This window comes from Caloenas nicobarica, chromosome 9 (assembly GCF_036013445.1).
Source record: "Caloenas nicobarica isolate bCalNic1 chromosome 9, bCalNic1.hap1, whole genome shotgun sequence".
NCBI classification, from domain to species: Eukaryota; Metazoa; Chordata; class Aves; order Columbiformes; family Columbidae; genus Caloenas; species Caloenas nicobarica.
This window is the reverse complement of record NC_088253.1, coordinates 21,473,267-21,492,122: the sequence shown is the minus strand read 5'-3', so window position 1 is coordinate 21,492,122 and position 18,856 is coordinate 21,473,267.

Here is an 18,856-nt window from a genome sequence, read left to right as displayed (position 1 = left end):
CTCTGTCTCAGGAAGAGGAGATGGAGCCAAACTCCTATTAGCTCTTCCTTTTCATTTGTGAGTGTTTGGAAGAAAAAAAAAATCATCAGACACAACAGAGAGCCAGGCACAGACATTTTAAGTTCTTTATTCCTTTTCCCTTTCTTACAGTGTTCAGCACTAAAGGTTTCCATGCATGGTCCATGCCCAGGTCAATGGGCAGGCAGAGGATATATCTCTGCAGAGCAGTCTGTGAGAAACCAGAGCAATTGTTAATTCTAGATGAGTTTTCAGCTTCAGTGCATGAATCAAATACCTGAATCAAATTATTATGTGCAGCTGTGAAAATCGTGATTGTGAAACCTGATTACAATTCCCCTTCTTCCCTGCAAAGGTCAGGGACAATATACAAAAGACCTTCCCTTCACTAATGTAAATATTTCATGAAACAAAGATGGCTTTCTCCATAAGCTTTGCATTTCTCAGGGAAGGAGGCTGGACAGTGCCAGCAGAGTTCAGAGCTCATGGGAGGTCAGGACGGAGACGCGCTGTTCTCTTGGCAATTGGTCACTGATTTTTGGAAACATTTTTTTTTCCCCCCTGGCTGCTTGTCCCCCTCACCTCACTAACCAGTTCAAGACAACTGGTGCTAATCCCTGTAGGACTGTGTTTTGTTTTCTAACAAACAAACAAACTTTTAACTTGACCATGACCCTCTCCACGTCCATTTTCCATGCAGTAAAAGCCACAACCGCTCTACCTTCAGAGAATTTAACTTGCATGTAAACAAGCACCGTTGTTTCCGTAAACAAGGTATGTTGCAATGACATATATACAGAAAATAAACAGGGATCTACTGCTTGTTATTTAACAATACGTACTTCAGCAGCATAGCACTGGTTAAGCTTTTGTGCTCCAGCCAACAACTCATTACAGAAGATGTGATCCAAACCAGATGGGCCCAGGTCATAATACTTAAGCTTCCTCAGAATGAGATCCAATCTCATGTTGCAGGTGAAGTCTTACTTATCCATTTGCTGGAGAGAATGGATCTACTTGTTGGAGAAGCAGCAACTCACACAAGTAAAGTATTACATAATTAGCTTTTAAAACCTGCGTGGAGCTGTAAACTACAGTAGATTCCAACGCTTTCTGTATGCAGAACATCTGCTGCTGCCGGGCTTTCCAGGTGGTCTTTGCTGACAAAATGTCAGCTTGGTCTTCTGCTCAGCTGCTCCACCAAGAGTTTGGAGACCTGAGTTTAATCCTTTGCATGGCACAGGCTTCTCAGATGCCTTAGGGACTAGCAGTCTGTAGAGACAGATGGAAACACAGAAAGTATGGTAGGGTGGGACCTTCTGGGGATACGCAGGGATGTGTGTTGTCCCTGCTCGGAGGGAGGACAAGCTTGCTTTGCCTCATCTGCCTCGTGGCTCCCATCGCCTGTGGGAGTGGGAGCTGGTGAAAGTGACGGGACACAATGGGAATGTAGAGAGAGACAAGGGCAGCATGGCATAGCCTGGGTGGACATCTGCAGGACCTTGGTCTGAGGACTCTGAGGGTAAATAGACATCAGCTGTGGAGCACACAGGTAGTAAAGCAGCACGATTAAACAGGGAGGAGCAGTACCACCTCTACCGCCCTCAGGGTTTTCTTGTTACAGGATGAAAGCCCCAAAGCTGTTCGTGAACTTGGGCCTTTGGATTGGCAATTTGCTGGGCTCTCTGCCAAGCCAGGAGGCCAGATGTTCCTGACATCGTTTGAAAACCAATGTTTCAATCAGTAAACATCACATCAGTCCAAGCTCAAACCTGATTAAAGGAAACTTTGGATTTTCCACTTAATGAAGAAGGGGTGAAAGGTAGGAATGTACAAGAGAGTGATCTTAGCCAAGAACGAATCAAGAAAGTCAGTGTCTTTATTTGACCGACTACACCCACTGTGCAAATTCAGACTTGGTGCAACTTCAGTTGAATGCAGTCACCAGCAAGTCTGAAAAATGTTTGATTTCGGTCAGAGGTTCCTCCCAGAGTTCGTTTGGTTTGTGAGGCTTATAAATACTCACATTTCGTAAGTTAAGAAACCTGGGATGGAAAATTGCACCAGAACAAGCTGTCTGTGGGAAATTCCTGCTCCTCATTGCTTCCATTCCTGATGCTACAAAGACAACTGCCGCCTTCTTTGTGGTGCACTGTCTACTTGAGTCCCAACACAGGCCAAAGAGAGGTATCCAAATATTTTAGAATTACGTAAATATCAGCTGCTACTTCTCTTTTGAAAACCTAGATAAATGTGCAGGTATCTCTTTTGGGGTTCTCCCAGCTCCAACTTTTCATCCTCTGTCTGTATCAGAATGACGGGGGCTAGACCTCCTTTCATGACAACGTTCCTCTGAGATGATGTTGAGGTGGGTTCCAGTTGTGGCTTTTCTCCCACATTGCAAGTTTTAATTCCCTAAAGAGCATTTTTTGTGGTGTTGCTTTAAAGTGTATTTACAAATATACCCTACACTTGGAAACCTCCATTTCTGAAAGACCATTGAGAGAACTTTCCAGTTTTTTACTGGGACGACAGCAAGTGGAGGGGAAGTGGATTGTTGATGTTAATATCACACCTGCTGCCTGGATGGACTTGCTATGTGATAAGATGTAGAGCTTGGATACAGATTTATGGTAACTGATCCCAGAGCTTGAAGTGGGTCCAGCATGTCCAGTAAATTTAATACATTTCACTCCCAGAGGTCTGCAAAAATGGCTAGGAGAAGGGAAGCCTGCTTATCAGCCCAATATCACCGTACTGCCTACCCTCCTGGCAGTGCTTTGTCTTTTTGATTTTGTTGAAAACCTAGATGTTTTTGTTCACTGCAAACTGACACAAATATTAAGTAAAACCAGAATATCTGAATTTTCCTGTGTGCTCGGCCCAGCTTGCACACACTACTGAGATTTGTTAGTGCATGCCTGGTTACACCCTGGACAACATTTGTTTGATGACAGCTTGGACCATAATGAAAGAGGTTCAGTATATGAAGGGCAAAGCGAGGAATTGCCTAGCGGGGAAGGATATCGCTTCCATTTGCTTTGTGCTGAGCTGAACCATCAACCCCTCTCTCTTATCTACCAGAAACCCAGAAATTGAGATGTTAGGTAAATTTCAGAGTATAAAAGTGAGGTGTTGGTAACTTTATCAAACCTGACGCCAGGCAATTCCAGGGTGAGAATTCACGTCCCTAATATCAGATAGGCCAGTGCGATACGTGAGCCTGTGCTGCTATGTATTAACTGCTATAACAATGGAGCATGGATATAATTTATCTCACTTTCATTTTACTGCATGCAATGCACAAAATGCTCTGGGCCCTCGACAAAGTGGTAAAGCAGATGAGAGCAGATCACCTACTTGGTGAGAGTTAAAAATGACTGTAGGAACATTCAGAGGCATTCAACAAACCACTAGATGCTTTTGTTCCTGGCAGCCCGTAATGGTCAACCCGATAGTAGAGAAGTAATTTATTGAACTACTTTGTCCTCCACATGCACATGTGTGATGTAAACAGAGAGATAATAAACAGCAGCTGGAGATCCCTTTTTCATGCAAAAGAGAACTTGTTTGAAATTTTTCTTGCTCCCAACTGTAAAAATGTTTACTTTTTTCAGGCTAGGACAATAGCCTTCCTATCACAAAACAACGTTAATCATCCTGAGTGACAGGCTCCGAGACAGAGAGATGAAAAAAGGGTGGAAGCTTCAGCCATTTGAGATGGTTTAAACCGATCACTTGAAATCAGACAATGTCAGTTTAGTTTACTACACATTTTTATGTAAGTAGTCAACGCTGCTATTAACAGCTGGACTTCAAAGTTCAGATGGAGCAGGAGTCTCGAGGTCTGTGCAATGTTACTTTCCGCCCCCCCCCAATCTGTGTAGTCATTAACAAGAGTTGGTTTACATGAACATCAAGTGCTGATAAGGATGTCTGAGTATTGACACAGAAATTGCTCAGTAAAGAGAGCAATTTATAGGAAAGCCAAGTGTAGGACATTAGTCATGCACTATTAGGGGACAGCTAAGTTTTACAGGAGGATCTTTTGAACTCGATTGGACTTGAACTTAATAAAAGCAAATTCCAAAGGAGAGGTTTGCTTTATGTCGGCCAAACATATTAAAACAATATTGCTCTGAAGGTAATAATAGCAATTCAATTAACCTAATTCTACCTTTATTGGAAATACAATTATTCTGAACAATCAGACCTTAATTGCAAGCTCATAATCATTAAAGAAGGTTGAAGGTTGAAAAAGGATTATTTTCTAATATTTTATCTGCTGATAAATGCAAAATTGCAAAGGATTACTGCCATTGCAGCAAAATAATTGCAGTATAATAGTATTTATAATGTAATAGAATTTAATAGAAATAATAATATAAAAATAGAAATTGTGTAATAATACAAATATTTTTTTATTTAATTGGCATCTTAAGAAAGACAAGGCAATCCCAGGAACTGTGTCTGATTGACACCATCTGATTTTCATGATCTTGAAAATGCTGTGGATAATGTATTTAGAAATTACTTTCTACTGATGAAAAACCCCTATTTGATTAAAGTCACATTTAACATTGAGACTTAAAATAAGTTTAAGTACTTTTCACAGAACACGCTATTAACTTGTAGAACTCGTTGCCACAGGATTTTATGAACAGCAGAAAAAAAATTAATTTAAAACTAGAAAAAAACATCCATCAATGACTATTAAAAGTCCAGATACAGACTCCAGATCAGGAAACCCCATACCTGCTTGCTGCCAGAAGCTGAGAAAGTGCAGAAGGGAAAGATCATTTAATACACCCTGCCCATTGCAATTTTTTTTGTTTTTCTGAAGGCATCTCCTCGGCCCTGGTAGAATTGCGGTGGCAGGACAGACACATTTATTCTGACCCAGAAAAACAGGTTACCATTTTCTATCGCTTGATAAGCATTGGATTTTCCTCTTCCAGGCTGTGAATAACAAGCAAGGAGTTTGAACACTAAATAGATGCAAGGAGGCTTCCCAGCATCCCGCACTGCAGCCTGGACCAGTTTCTGTGGTGGCATTTATTCGTGGAAACAGCAAAATCAAGAGTGAGCGGCTTAAAAATAAAAAAATCTTCTTGGACCCAAGCATGGACACGGGACCAGGGGGGGGAATTTGGGAATGTGAGGGACTTCTGGCATCTCTGAGCTGGGTACCACGGCGCTGGGATGCAGCTCTGTGTGGATGCTACCCAGGCAGCGCTGCTGACGATGCTCCGTGTCCCCAAGGTGCACCCGCACACGCAGGCTTGGATTTTCAGTGTGACAGCACCTGTTAATTGTCCAGTTAGGTATTACCTATTAAACATTTACTGCCTATTTCCTGTACATGTCTGGTGAGGCTAGCAGGAAATTTAGAACAAATTAAGCTGCAGCTGTAATCCCTCACACTTCCAACAGCCCCCCGATATAAAAATATCAGAAATTGATGTCACGAGCGACAGGCACTTTTAAGGCAGCAAACTTCCACTGTGTCCCCAGCCTGGCCAGCCCAGGAGGTTAAATTACTCAGCTGGTATCTCTCCGCTTACGCTCCCTGTCTCTCCACCCACATTTTTGGTATGTTTGATGGGGCTCTTTCATCCCCCCCCACTGTTCCCACACAATTTCACATGTGGTCTGAGTGGGGCACTTCCTGCCGTTAAAAAAAGCAAAACCAAGACCCCTGCAGAAACAGCCTGCATGCAGAACACCCAAGTTGACAGAGTGTGAGAGAGAAGGACTAATCCATACCAGATGAGCAACAGCAATAGCCCTACTGAGCCAGGCCAAACACAGAGCAGAAGACAGAACAATCCTTTTCTTCCCCCTCCCCTTCCCGCTCCCTCTTCAAGTGGACACTTCAAAACACTAAGAAAATATTCCAAGGAGCATGCCCCTAACTTTAAACCGATATTGTTTGGGTTAAATTGCCTACCATGCAATGTTCTTTCTTCACTTTCAAAATAAACCGTAGGAAGCATTAATGCAAATACTATATAAACACACATTCATTCCTACATTTTTAAAATCTGCCCCAGCGCTCAGGCTTTAGTTGCTGTTTAATTTGATGCGGGAACCAGATGTATCTTGAAATTGCAGATCTTCACAACCTTCTTACATGTAAACAGGAGGAAATCTGATCCATATCTGAGACAGAGACCTCCAGAAAGTCCCTGCCTTTGGGATGTGCTTATCATCGTTTTTATTTAATTCTAACTTCGAGTTATCAGACAAAAGAAAGTGCACCAGAGTCAGATTTTTCAGAAAAATCTCAGTAAGAGCTTTTGGATTTTATTTTTTTTTTTCCGATGTTACTTAATTACTTGGGACCCGTTAAATACTTTATTTCTTGATATCAGAAAAGGAGAATTTTAAGTTAACCCAAGTTTCCAGTAAAAGAAGGGAAAAGGAGCAATATCAAATATAAAGCTAGTTGTGATGTGTTCTTTAAATAACATCAAACAAGCTTTGAGTAAATATAAATACATAAAATGAATGTATTTATTAACAGATATAATTATTCTAATATAAAACTAATCTTTCAATTGTCTTTGTAAAGAACATTCTTCAGCCCGAAGTAATTTTTAGTTCATTTAAAACAAATCTCAGGTTTTGTCAAAACATTCTGCTTTTTAAAAATTAAGTTTTTACCTAAAATCTTCAAACCTGGACCTTTTTTGCAGTCCCAAAGTGTCACATTTTGGGTCCCCAGGACCTCAGAGCATCTCAGTGTCTCATCTGGACCCTGCCGCAGTTACAAAGGAGATGCTAAGTAGCAACGTGGACCTCCACAGGATATTTCTCTTTTTGAAGCCTCCACGTAAAGCAAATTCAGACCTCTCCATACTAACCCACGGTGTAGAGTTACACCATTTTGCTACCTTGAGCAATGAAGGAAAAACCTGAGCCGCTTTGAAGAAAAAAAGCCCCTGTTTTCTGTAGCGGCTCAGGACTTCACCTCCCTCTTGGGCAAAATCTCAGCCTCCAAACGAGGCACTTGTTATCTCTTCATCCCTCTTAGGTCTTTAATTCTACAGGGCTGAATCTACTCTGATTGCTCTTGGATATGCCAAAAAAGATGCATTCCCACAGTTGCCAGAAGGAGCTAAATAAAGCCTATTGGGTCACATATCCACTTCCATAAGAAGTGCCTGAATATATATTTACACAATACTAAACGCGATGACAGCTCCAGAGCTGCTACACTCTAACAAGCAAACAGCTCACTTTAAAGCTCAGCTTTGCTATACATTTGTCACAACAGACTCAGTAACGATCCAAAATCCTCTTTCCATTTCTCATCCCTTTTGTGCTTATGGCCAAGAGGAGTATGAAAATTCCCCAAAGGAAGATCAGAAGCAGAGGGAAACAGTATTAATCATGTGTAACGATGCTTGGGAGATGATGTCAGTGTGCTCCCTCCTCTCTGCTCCCCACCACTTGACGAGGCTGGGATTACACAAATCGAGCTCTTCAGTGCTTTTGTGGCACCATTCGTGGTAGACCTGCAATTTTGTTCCTATTTCTGCTGTCTAAGTGCTGGCACCTCAGGACTTCCCAGAGCAACGCTGTGTCATCTCTGCTTTCCTCCATATGGACCCTTCTTCCTTTCTTTGGACCCTTCTTTAGATGGGGGATGTCGCCCCCAGCCATGGGGACCACAGAACAGAGGAATTGGGGAAGATGGGACTGGCTCCTCTATGAAGGAAAAGCAATAGATCTTCATTGATTTCAATTTTATACCCACAGAGAAATAGTGTGATTCATTTTTTTCCCCGTCACCACGATGGAATGAGAGTCAACCTCTAGATGCTGAAGCACTGCTTCAAGAAATGCTGCATTTAAAAAGTATAGGTCACTGTGGTCACTGGCATGCTTCAGGATATGATTCACCAAACCATGAGGCATACGGATGGCCAGATCTTTCCCTACAAATTTTGATGTATGAAGGTGCAAGATCCGAGATTATTAAAGTATATAAATCGTTCACACAAATGGGAGCAGGTTTGTACCCTGCAAATGGGGCACTAAAAAACTAGCCAGCTGAATATTACATATGTGCATACATACCTTCGGTCCCACTTCTCTTACCATTGTTTATTGTGCTATCCTACTTTTATGTAAAGAAGGAAAAAGTTCACTGGCAGTTGCTCTCTCCTGTGAACAAAACCCCTATTCTACATTTTTAAAGCCTGCAGCTGAATAAACGAGAGAACCTGGCCTTTCTTTACAGGCAGGGGCTGTCAATATTATATGATGCTGGAGAAACATGGGGAGAAGTGAGGCAAGGAATGAAACACCAAGATTTTCTGTTTCAAATACCAAATGTCTGAAGCCAGTGTTAGGCTGTGCCAACACACTGAGGAATGAGTGAAATGTGAAACATGATCTCCTAAGACGCTGGAAGACAGAGAGGCTGGATTCTCAGTGTTGCTATTAAAAGCCCATTTGAAACTCTGGGTTCTCCTTTGGGAGGACAGCAAGCAAAAAGAGTTTGCTGGTAGAGATTATATTTAATTCCATGTTTAGGATGCCTGGGCAGAATATCGGGAGCAACAATATGTTCTTGGTGTTTCTCCCTTGTTGGGCTTTCTGCAAGATTTTGTTGTTGTTATTAGTTTCTTGGGGCAGGGGGTTGCCTTTCTCCCTTGGGTGCATGAATGGCTGAAACGTCATTAGTTGCAATAATTAATCTTTGCTTCTGTGCAGTTTTGAGCAGCAGTGGCTTTATTGAATAGCCTTCTATTTAAATGTAAGCCAGATGCCGTTCTCGTAGCCATCACAAACACAAACTATTAGTTTTAGTTCAGGTCACGGCCAGTTTAGTTATTTGAACTTCTCTAAATTGTCGTGCCTCCCAGCTCTCTTGCTCAGCGAGGCTGTGGCACAGAGTCTAAATAAGGCAGAAGAGGCTAATTTTTTAAACTGAACTTTAAAGCCAGCAGAGAGCCATGTTACTAGGACCTAGCAAAAGACTTTAAATTTCCTTCAATTGTAACAAGGTACTAACTTTCTTCTCATGTTTTAGCTCAGCACCAGCGTCTGCAGCACATTTGCATCTACGGCCAGGTGGAGCCGATCTTTGTGTTACAAATATTCCCTCTGAAGGCAAGAAAAGACTTTTTGGGAGCAAAGTCCGCTCAGCTGAGGACCTGGCAGATACTTAGCTGTATTTACACTCACACATTGTATAGACACGTTTATAATCCTTCTTACAGCTCCATACCTGATGTGCACATACCTGACCCTAATTAATAAAAACATTTGCTGGTCAAAGACCTGCCCCAGCAGCTCTGGGTGGATCTTGGTTTGTGGGGTGAAGTCACCCGGTCTCTGCCATTCCTCTGAGACCTTCAATGAGAAGAAATCATGGTCTGCAAAGAGCGTCAGCTCCAGCCAGATTTAGGCAAGGGGTGGGTGATGTTTGCAGGACAATTGCTGTGCAGTTGAGATGTGCTCTGTGATGATGGGTTCCACAAAAAGCACAGGATCCACTGGGCTGGATCTGAGTGCAAACCCCCCCCAGATTTAATGAAGCAGTTGCCTTGTGTCCAGGACTCTATCCATGAGCCTTTCTTCATGTATCTGCATATTGTCATCTAAGGAACGACATGAAGGAACTTCTTGCATTTTGCCAATACAGGCTTGCAGTGAAGCGGCATGCACAGAGAGTCTGGCTCTGGAATAAGTGGAGCTTGAAGCAAGTACAATATTTTCCAATTTCCTGATGGGTTCCATGTAATGCAAACAGAATTAAACTTTTTAACTAGATCATTAAAAGTGTTGGCAAGAAGGTGCCGGTCATGTCACTGAGCTTGTTGCTGCATCACTATAATTGCTATTAACCAATAGCATCTTGGAGCTGTTTTGCTCTGCTAACAGGTTCCAAATGGCTTGATGTTGCTGTGAAAACAAAGAGATTTTTTTTCCCCTGACTTCTTCTTGCACTTTATACTGCGCATTAAAAATCTATTTTCTGGATCCTGATATCAGATAGTCTGGGTATAATTAATGCCTGAGAACATTTGTCCCCTGCCTTACTTTTACAAGAAAGAAGTGTGATATTCAGATTCTTTCTGTTATTAGAATAAAAAAGAAAACATATTAAATTTTAAAGTCAATAGCTGGTGGAGTAGTAGCTGTAAGGGAGTCAAATTCTGCGAAGGATGGGAAGAAAAGGAAGCCCAGGGACTTTATCCCAAAAGCATATCAAAATCCAAGTGTTCAAACAGTTACTTAATTACTGTAACCCATGATTGAGATGAAGTGATTTCATCCTTGCTGTCCTGTGAAACAAGACCCCCAGCTTCTGAATGGTGAGGAACAGATGGAGGGGTGTCAAGAATGATAAAAAGTTCCCAAGTATAAAAGTAACAAATAGGTTAACAGAAAGGAATGGCGCCGCTCGTATCATAAAACCCTGCGAGGCTTCTCATGTTCAGATAAATCTTGATTTTGTAATGCGATAACATCAGAGCCCCCTGCTTTGGGTTTCATAAGTGATTAGATGGCTGATGTATGGGGCAGGGGATGGGAGAAGGGAGGAAAGGACATCACCGAGAGGCCTTAAATGACCTCTGAGAGCTGCTCTTTGATACCGTGAGAAAAGCCCAGCTAGATGGTGCAGGATCGTTATTATTTCTTCGTTAATTTTGTGGTGGCCTTGTTCCAAAATGAGTTTAACTGAAAACAAAACTTGCTTAAACCTGTGCAAGGAGACCTGATGGAGGGGCTGAGGGGTGAAGAGCCCATCTGGAGGGTGGAACAGCGACTCTTGTCTGTTGATTTTCCCCCAAATCCCGCTGGCCACCTCCAGGCATGGCAGAGTGAGGGAGGGACTCTGGCAGACCCTGTGTGCCGCCTGCAGAAAGCTTGGGAGAGATGTAAAATGCCCTCCAGCAGTGTGGTTAAACCCCATAATAATTGCCTTATCATTCCTAAGTGGGACCAACAGCATCTGCCTGCTTCCCTGGGATGGAGAGTACCATCCCCAGTTCAGCATTAATTCATTTTTGCATCCCACTTTCCTCCCCATTTTTTTCCAACACATTGCAAGAGGGAAGCTTTTTCTGAAACAGAAAAATCCCTCAAGATGGTGACGTAGAAACAAGTAAGGCCTCACTTTAACAAGCGAGAAAAACACGAAGCTTCATTTTGGGCAAGAGAGCCACCTATTCATCTTTCTTCGTGCTGTTCATTTTAACACTGAAAATACCCCAGAGTTCTTGAAATCCTCAAGGTATGTTGGCAACGCAGAGGTCAGTAACTTGATCTCAGCGCTAAAAAGACACTAACGGTTCTGGAGGGTAAAGGAAAGCTCGTTAATGATTTTAGCAGATGAACCAGAGGAGGGGGGAAGGGTCGGCTGGTAAATCCCATACTACCCTACAAAAGATAACCTTTGACTTCTCCTGACTCTCTGAACTGCACTGCCAGCAAAACCCCGAGTCCTTGTGGGACCAATAAATCCTGGGGTGTTCATATCAGAGATCCTATATCCCGGCTGTAAAACATGAGATTCCCAACACAGCCCAGTAGTTAAAAGCCATCGCCCATAAACCCGCTGGGCTTCATCTACCAGCTGGCTGGGATGTGGCACTGAACTCCTTTCCTTCAGAGAGGAAAAACCCCATTTCTGCGCTGGAATTGCAAAATAACCAAAACAACACCTCCGTAGGCCAAGCGCTGCCCTCAGATATGCATCGGCAGCTTGTGGAGCAGTCAATGAGCATTGGGAGTGTTTATCTGAGGGCAGGATTTGGCACCGAGCCCCCTTGCTCCATTTATTGAGGCATGGACACGCTGCTGAAGGCAACCGGCCCCAGCCATGCCCACACAGCCCTCAGAAAATGAATTCTGTCGAAAGGAAGATAAAGACTTGAAGCAAGTGGTGTTTGGGTTAGGAAAATCAAAAGATACTGCTATTTTTATTTTGAGGAGCAGGCAGCATCCGCAGGGAGCATGGCATGTTGCTATTTGGAAATTTGCGCTTAAAATGTATTTCCCTTCCCAGAATGAAGCTGGGATGTGGTGCGAGTGTTCCAACCAGTGAGGGCTTTTACACCAACAGCACAACTTTTTTGTTGCAGGATGGTGAAAACGCTTCTTCAGTCTCTGGTCAGCTTTTGCCCAGAGATGAAAAGCCAGTCTGAGAGAGATTTACTGCTTAGCCCTGGTTGCTCTCCTCCCAATCTGCCCATGACTTTGAGGGCTGAACTCCTCTGCCTTAGCTGGCCTCTTAAAACAAACCTAATAATCACTTCCATTTCTAAGCTGCAAACATGCATTCTCTGGGGTTTGGTGGACAATGTGGAGAAAAAAATTTAAGGGCATTTCCATGTTCATGTTTGCAGTGAATGTCCGGTCCGTGACCGCTGTCCAGATGTGCCCAGAGGAGCAGGGAATGCAGAATAAAACCCTAACTGGTTTCAAGATGGAGCTCAACAAGACTGATGTGGTCAGCTTTGATAGCAGGCAGTTAGATGTAGCAATGAGGAGGTCTCTTCGGCTCATATTTGGGGTTTTACAGTCATTTAATTTGATTGAAAACACACACAAACCCAGTTGTGTACGTGGAAGAGAGATGGGTCTTGCAGGTAATATCACATGAATTACCCAAGAGTTCTCTCCTTCCTTGTTTAAATGTATTAATATAACAGTGAAATAATTACTGCTGTGGAAAACAGCCCTATTCACTTCATAGCTTTTATTTCACCTTTGCCAAAGAGTGATATACCTACTCCACTCAAACTGTTGGTTTTTTAGATCCAAGAGAAGCTTAATGGTACAAAAAAAAATGTTTGGCAAAGGAAAATGAGATGCAAACAGTGGTAATTTGGAAGGTCTTAGTTGTTCTATATCATAGTGTTTTATTTTACAGTTACTTCTGACCTGGTAAAACAGCTCAGTTTCACCAAATTAACATTGCCAGATCACCAATGGCATTGCTTGTGGAACAAGGAAAATAAAAATTGTGTTCAATATTACACTGTTCAGTAATAATGGTAATGAAGAATTCTGTTTTACATCATGTAATTATGCCAGATTCTTGTCCAACTCATATTTTCCAATCCTTTTTTTTTTTTTTTTTTAAATTTTCCTGACTATCATCCATGTACGAACCAAAATGAAATGAAGACATAAGAGAAGTAAGTATTAAGACTAAGGGTCATGAGTATTTGCTCTTGCACTGAACCTGAAAGGAAATCTTCCATAAAGAAGTTTTTCCTGAAGGGCCAGTGGTAAGCTAACAGGAGCATTAAGATGGAAGATAGGATACCTATAACAAGTTATGTTTCAAAAGAAGGATATGGGAAGAAAAGGAAGTAGGGAAGGAAATGGTATTCTAAACCATATTAAAGAAAGAAGATGGTTTCCTAATTCTGAAAGCCTTAATTAGTCCCCTTTTAAAAGTTAAGCAAAATGCATTAAACCCAAACCACTGCGTTAAATTCACCACAGTTCCTGCCCTTGTATTTGTGTGGGTAGGAGTTTCACAAAAGACCTCAGTAATAATAATCGTAAAACAAGGACAGCAACCCAACACACAGTGAACAACCCATCAGTAATAAACTGGAGTGTGTAGCTTAGAGCAACACTCCAATAACAAATTAGTTAGTGTGCGCGGCCCGGAGCCGAAGGACAACCCAACAATAACAAACCAGTGTGTGCAACCCAAAACACTCAAGAGCAACCCAACAATAACAAACCAGTTTGCATGCCTGATGGGAGAAAAGAAATTCAGCAAGGAAACGGATTTCAGCCTGAATTTTCCAAGGGGTTATTATTATTAACAACAGAGAGTTAAACTATTAATGTTTAAATTAAGAATAATACCTTCTGGAGCCCAATCCTGCTCCTATTGACTTTAATTGGACTAGGAATGGACCCAAAGTACCCTTAAGGGATTTAGCCAGCGAGGAGAACAAACTTTTACCTGTAACTAATGAGCCCACCATGGCAAATGGAAATTTTGTTCATCTCCGCTGGATATGTGAGCTGGTCTTTATGGGGAAATGGAAACTGTTTAAGTCCTGGCACCAGGACTGTGCTTGTGGTAACCTGCTCTCAGATGCTACTGAGCTGGATTGGGATTAGATCACCGAAAGCGAGGATGCCTTTTCACCTCCCTGTTTTCCTACTGTGATGAAATTCCCAGACGGTTCTTCAGATGGGATAAAAGGAGGCTAGATCCTCTACACAGCCGACATAAATCACGCCTTATTGCACGACCCCCCTTCCAACATTCCTTCACGAACACACACATACACACACCCATTATATACATTATGGTGTAAATATATTATGGTTACATTTTCAAGTCCAAATCCATCATCTGGGCCTCCCCGTGCAGAAACCTTCTGTGTCAAAGCGAGCTCCCCCGCATCCCGCTGAGCAGTATCTGACTCCTGAGGTCCTGAGCACGGCCCCAAAAGCTCAGACCCCACCAGCCTCTTCGAACTTCACAGCTTGAGCTCATCTCTGATGGAGTTTATACCTCCCAGATGCAGCCAACTGAAACAGCAGACATCTATCAGAACTGATCCTTAGGAGAAGGTATGGTTAGCTGGAAAGAGGGTACCATCCAGCCCGAAATATCTGCCTTAGTGAGGATGTTAGACATTCCCTTGCTGTCTTACTTTTTTCTGGTAAAAATAAGACCAGCTCCATCTCTTCCCCAAAAAGCATGTCTCAAAATTAGTTCCTGTTGTCAGTCTGGGTTTCATGGTGAAGAGGATGGATGGAGTCATCCAGAGATGCAGCAGCAGATCCCACATCCCATGACTGTGCTCCATCTGATACGGTCATTCTCCTGTCTTGATATCTTCTGATGAAGGGAGCTGGGAAAACATCTTTATAAAGAGGACATTCTGCTGATGAGGAAGACAGAGAGGCATCTGGCTTAGTAAGGCAAGGGAAATACTATAGAAATTATGTGAGAGCTTTCTTTTTCCCCTTGAAAGACATAATCCCTAATGTTATAAACTGTGGTTTGGCTACCACATCAATTTTGCCCAGAGATTACTGCAGAGTGAGTCTTGATTCGGACCAGTTTAACTGGAACCACAACTCAGCTGAAGGTGTTTGGAAATTATTTTCAATCTTCAACACTCCAGAGACCTGGCTGGGAATGTAGCAAATAGATCAAGGAAATTAAAAGGAACATTGGGGTCACTACTAGAGGTCAGGCGAGAAAAAGAAGAGTTGACCCTGATTAATCAGAAACATGATGCTGTTGAGAAGAGAAAATATTTTGGGGTTTAGACTCCTGGAAAACAACGGCAAAATACCAACAACTGCCATTGGCTGGATTTTTTCCTTCCAACCAAACCAGAGGAAATTCCTGAACTGACAATGAACAGGAACAATGAGTGAGTCAGTACCCTCCATGCCAGAAATTCTCTGGATTTCCAAGCCAGACTGATGTCTTTGGGAGGTCACAGTGATAGAGAGATACATTTCTGTAAAACTTGGGGGTTGAAGAGAAGCCAAGCCAAGATGCAGATAATGAATGCAGAAATATCCCAGCTACCCATAAAACGTCATCTCTTTGGAGAGAGGGAAGATACACTTTCTCACTCATTCTTTCCTAAATTGTTTGCTCATTTATAGCTTTATGATGCCATTAGTTTTATATGAAAGGTGCTCAGATGCTGTCTCTGATGATGACCTTGTAAACCACCTAAAAAGAGTTGCGGGAGGATGATGCTAAGAAATCCTGACTATTAGTACTTTTAACCTGTCTAGTCTAATTCCAAGAGGGTTTTTTTGTTTGTTTTTTTTTTTTTCAGTTTGTATGGGGTCCTGGCAATATCTGACACCAAAGACATGTAAAAGCCAGAGGTAACGTTGATATTGCTTTTTTCAGGAGTGCTTATGCCTCGGTGTGACATGTGCTGGGTTTACTCATGATTACCTCTAATACTCATCAACTTAATTGTGGATACAGGGTTGGGGCTTAGGGCTATTCTCAAAACCAAATCAAGTACGATCAAATATAAAAATAAATCTAATCAGCACAGCTGGCAGCAGGGGTCCAAAATTCAGCCTGCTAGCAGCTTGTGTTGAGTTCAGGTGGATCAGTTGACTTGCTGCACCTAAGGATGGCACAGACACACGGTGACATAGTGAGACCAGCTTGTTAAGTGCTCCGTAAATGATGGAAGCCCAGGAAAGGAGGAGAAGTGGGCAGCCAGAGGAGAACACGATCTTGAAATCCTAATGGGAGTCTGTCCTCTGTGCCAAAACCTGTTATTTTTACCATATGTTACTCATCTGTTTACTTGCTATTAATTTAAATAGAAAACTGTGAACATTATCTATGGGATTTTTTATTCCCCTGGTAGCTGTAAAGTCCCTAAAATCCCACTTCCCAGTCCCGATCTCACACTGTTAGTACCATTACTAAACTCACACACGTGATAGATAGAGAGTCTGAAGACATCCAGGCACACAGAACAGATACACGACGTGATATTATTACTGGCATGCTACGAATTTCATTACTTTCAGCAAGTATCAATGGAGAAGTGACCTCCTTGCAATGTGAACACAACCAGAAACCACAGCCCCCAGGCCCTTTTTCAAACTGAAATTTCCTAATCTCACACTACTGTACCAAACACACAAATATGCAACAATGGATGGAAAGAAAATAAGACTTCTCCGTATGAGCGTTGGATTAGAAAGGAATGGCTGGAAAACCTAAATTGTAGTACGAGAACATTCCAGCTCGGGGATCTGATGACACTGGAGCTGAGCTCCGCTCCTGCGGTTTAAAGTACCACCAGACTGGATATTCTTGCGCTGAAACAGCTTCATCCGCATTATCTGTGTGTTATTTTTCTCTGCCGTAATCAGAGCAGCTACTGTTATTCTTAGATAAAGATGAAAAGTTAACCTGGGAAAAACAAGGTGTTTTTATTATTATTATTTGTTTATATCTACAATTTCAAAGGGTACAGTGGGAGCAGAAGATATCCTCTGGAACACGCTGTCAGGAACTGCAAGTTGATACAGATGTATTGATTTAATCAGCCTGTATGACACCATTTATTTATGCAAAACATCTGTGACAAAAATGTGGTACTTTGAAGGCACAGTGATATGTGCCTGGTCGTGTCTTGCATATGAAAATGTGTGATAAGAGCATCCACGTAGCTTGGAGGGGTTGATTTCAGTGTGTATTTGCTTTATGTGCCACCTATATTCCTGTTACACAAGTAGCTCAAAACTCAGGCAACCTATTAGATTCTTTTCAAGGACTGCAGTGAATTTTAGATTTGAATTCAAAACTGCAATCCAGCACACTACATTGAAATGGGCAAAGAAACCAGAATGTACCGATGTTAAAAAAGAGGAAAAAATAAAGAGAGAGATATATAAAAGACATAGAGAGCTTTAAAACACATGAGAAGGCAAAACTTGTCTGCAAATTTAAGAGATTGCATGACTGGATGTGGGATTGTCATCTCTTAAACAACAGTATGAGAAAATATTCGGAGTTCATGCGTACACCAGCAAAAGTTTACATGGTGAATCAGTAGCTTGAGTACTTCCAGAATACTAGTACATATGAATGTGTTGAAACTATTGTTTCTGTTGTCTTTTTAATGCTACTGGAAAGCTTTTTGTGGTGAAGCAATAGAGTTATTGCCAGCTACATTATTACAGTCTCAGTCTAACATCTGCAATTACTATGGAGTAAACGGTTTGCATCCCATATGAAATATAAAAAAAAATGAGGAACAGATTTCACTATTATTCTCTCTCTCTGTGAATTCTGTGACTTTTTTTACTGTTTAATCGTGCCTGGGCAGTTTAAAAGTCTGGGAGAAAAGGCAGCCAAAGCGCTCATTTGCAATTAGTGATGGCTAAACATCAAAAATTAAAAAAAAAATAAATAAAAATTGGTGGTTCAGAAAAACATCAGAGTTCAGATGATTATCAGAAATCTATGAAAACTCCCTCTAGAAATCAGACTGAAACCCAGTGAAAGGAGGCCTTCATACTCTCTTTTCTGAAAAGGTCCTGGTCTGAATATGTAACCCCATTTTTTCAATCCCTTTATGAGATTCCCCTTGTCTGTCCTGTTCAGCCCAAGGTGCTGGTTCTCCCTTTCCATGCAGGTCACAGTCGGGCACTCTTGGGTCTCTCTCTTCCATGATCAAGCACCCACTTGTGACAGCACCAGCCATCACCCCACCTCCTACATATTCCTTCTCACACCCTGTTCCCCAGAGCTGGGAGGAGATCCTACCATAAACATCTAGCTTATTTCCTTGCTTCAAAGCTCTCCTTTAACATTTTCTTCTGCCACAGCGCCTGCAAAGAACAACAAAATCCATAAAAATCTGGGCTTCCTGGAGTGAGGAAATAATTTTGACAATATTTCTGACCAATACCAACTCGCCTCTTCCTCGGTGCAAGCCGCCTTTGAAGGAAGGTCTTCGGTGTGGTTGCCCCGAGAGCAAAGGGCACTAAATATGCCAAAATTTCATCCTCTGCCCTATTTTAGGTGCCTTTAGGTGCCTTTTAGGACACCTTGCATAAGGTGTCCGAGAAGCTGGACCTCGTGATGGAGACATCATCCTTGCTGGGGTGGTTTGGGCCATCCAGAGAGAGACACGGTGCTTGCACTCACTTCTTCTGGCACAGAGTGGCCTTGAAGCAAGGTTTAATTTGTGGGAAAGCTTTAGCCAACGAGGATGGATTCCAGCCTTTAAAAAATATATGAAAAAACTGCTCTTATGGCCCTGCCAAGACGTGCACTTCTTCTGTGTTGCCATCACAACCTCAGACGAGCCTTAGACAGCATGACCTC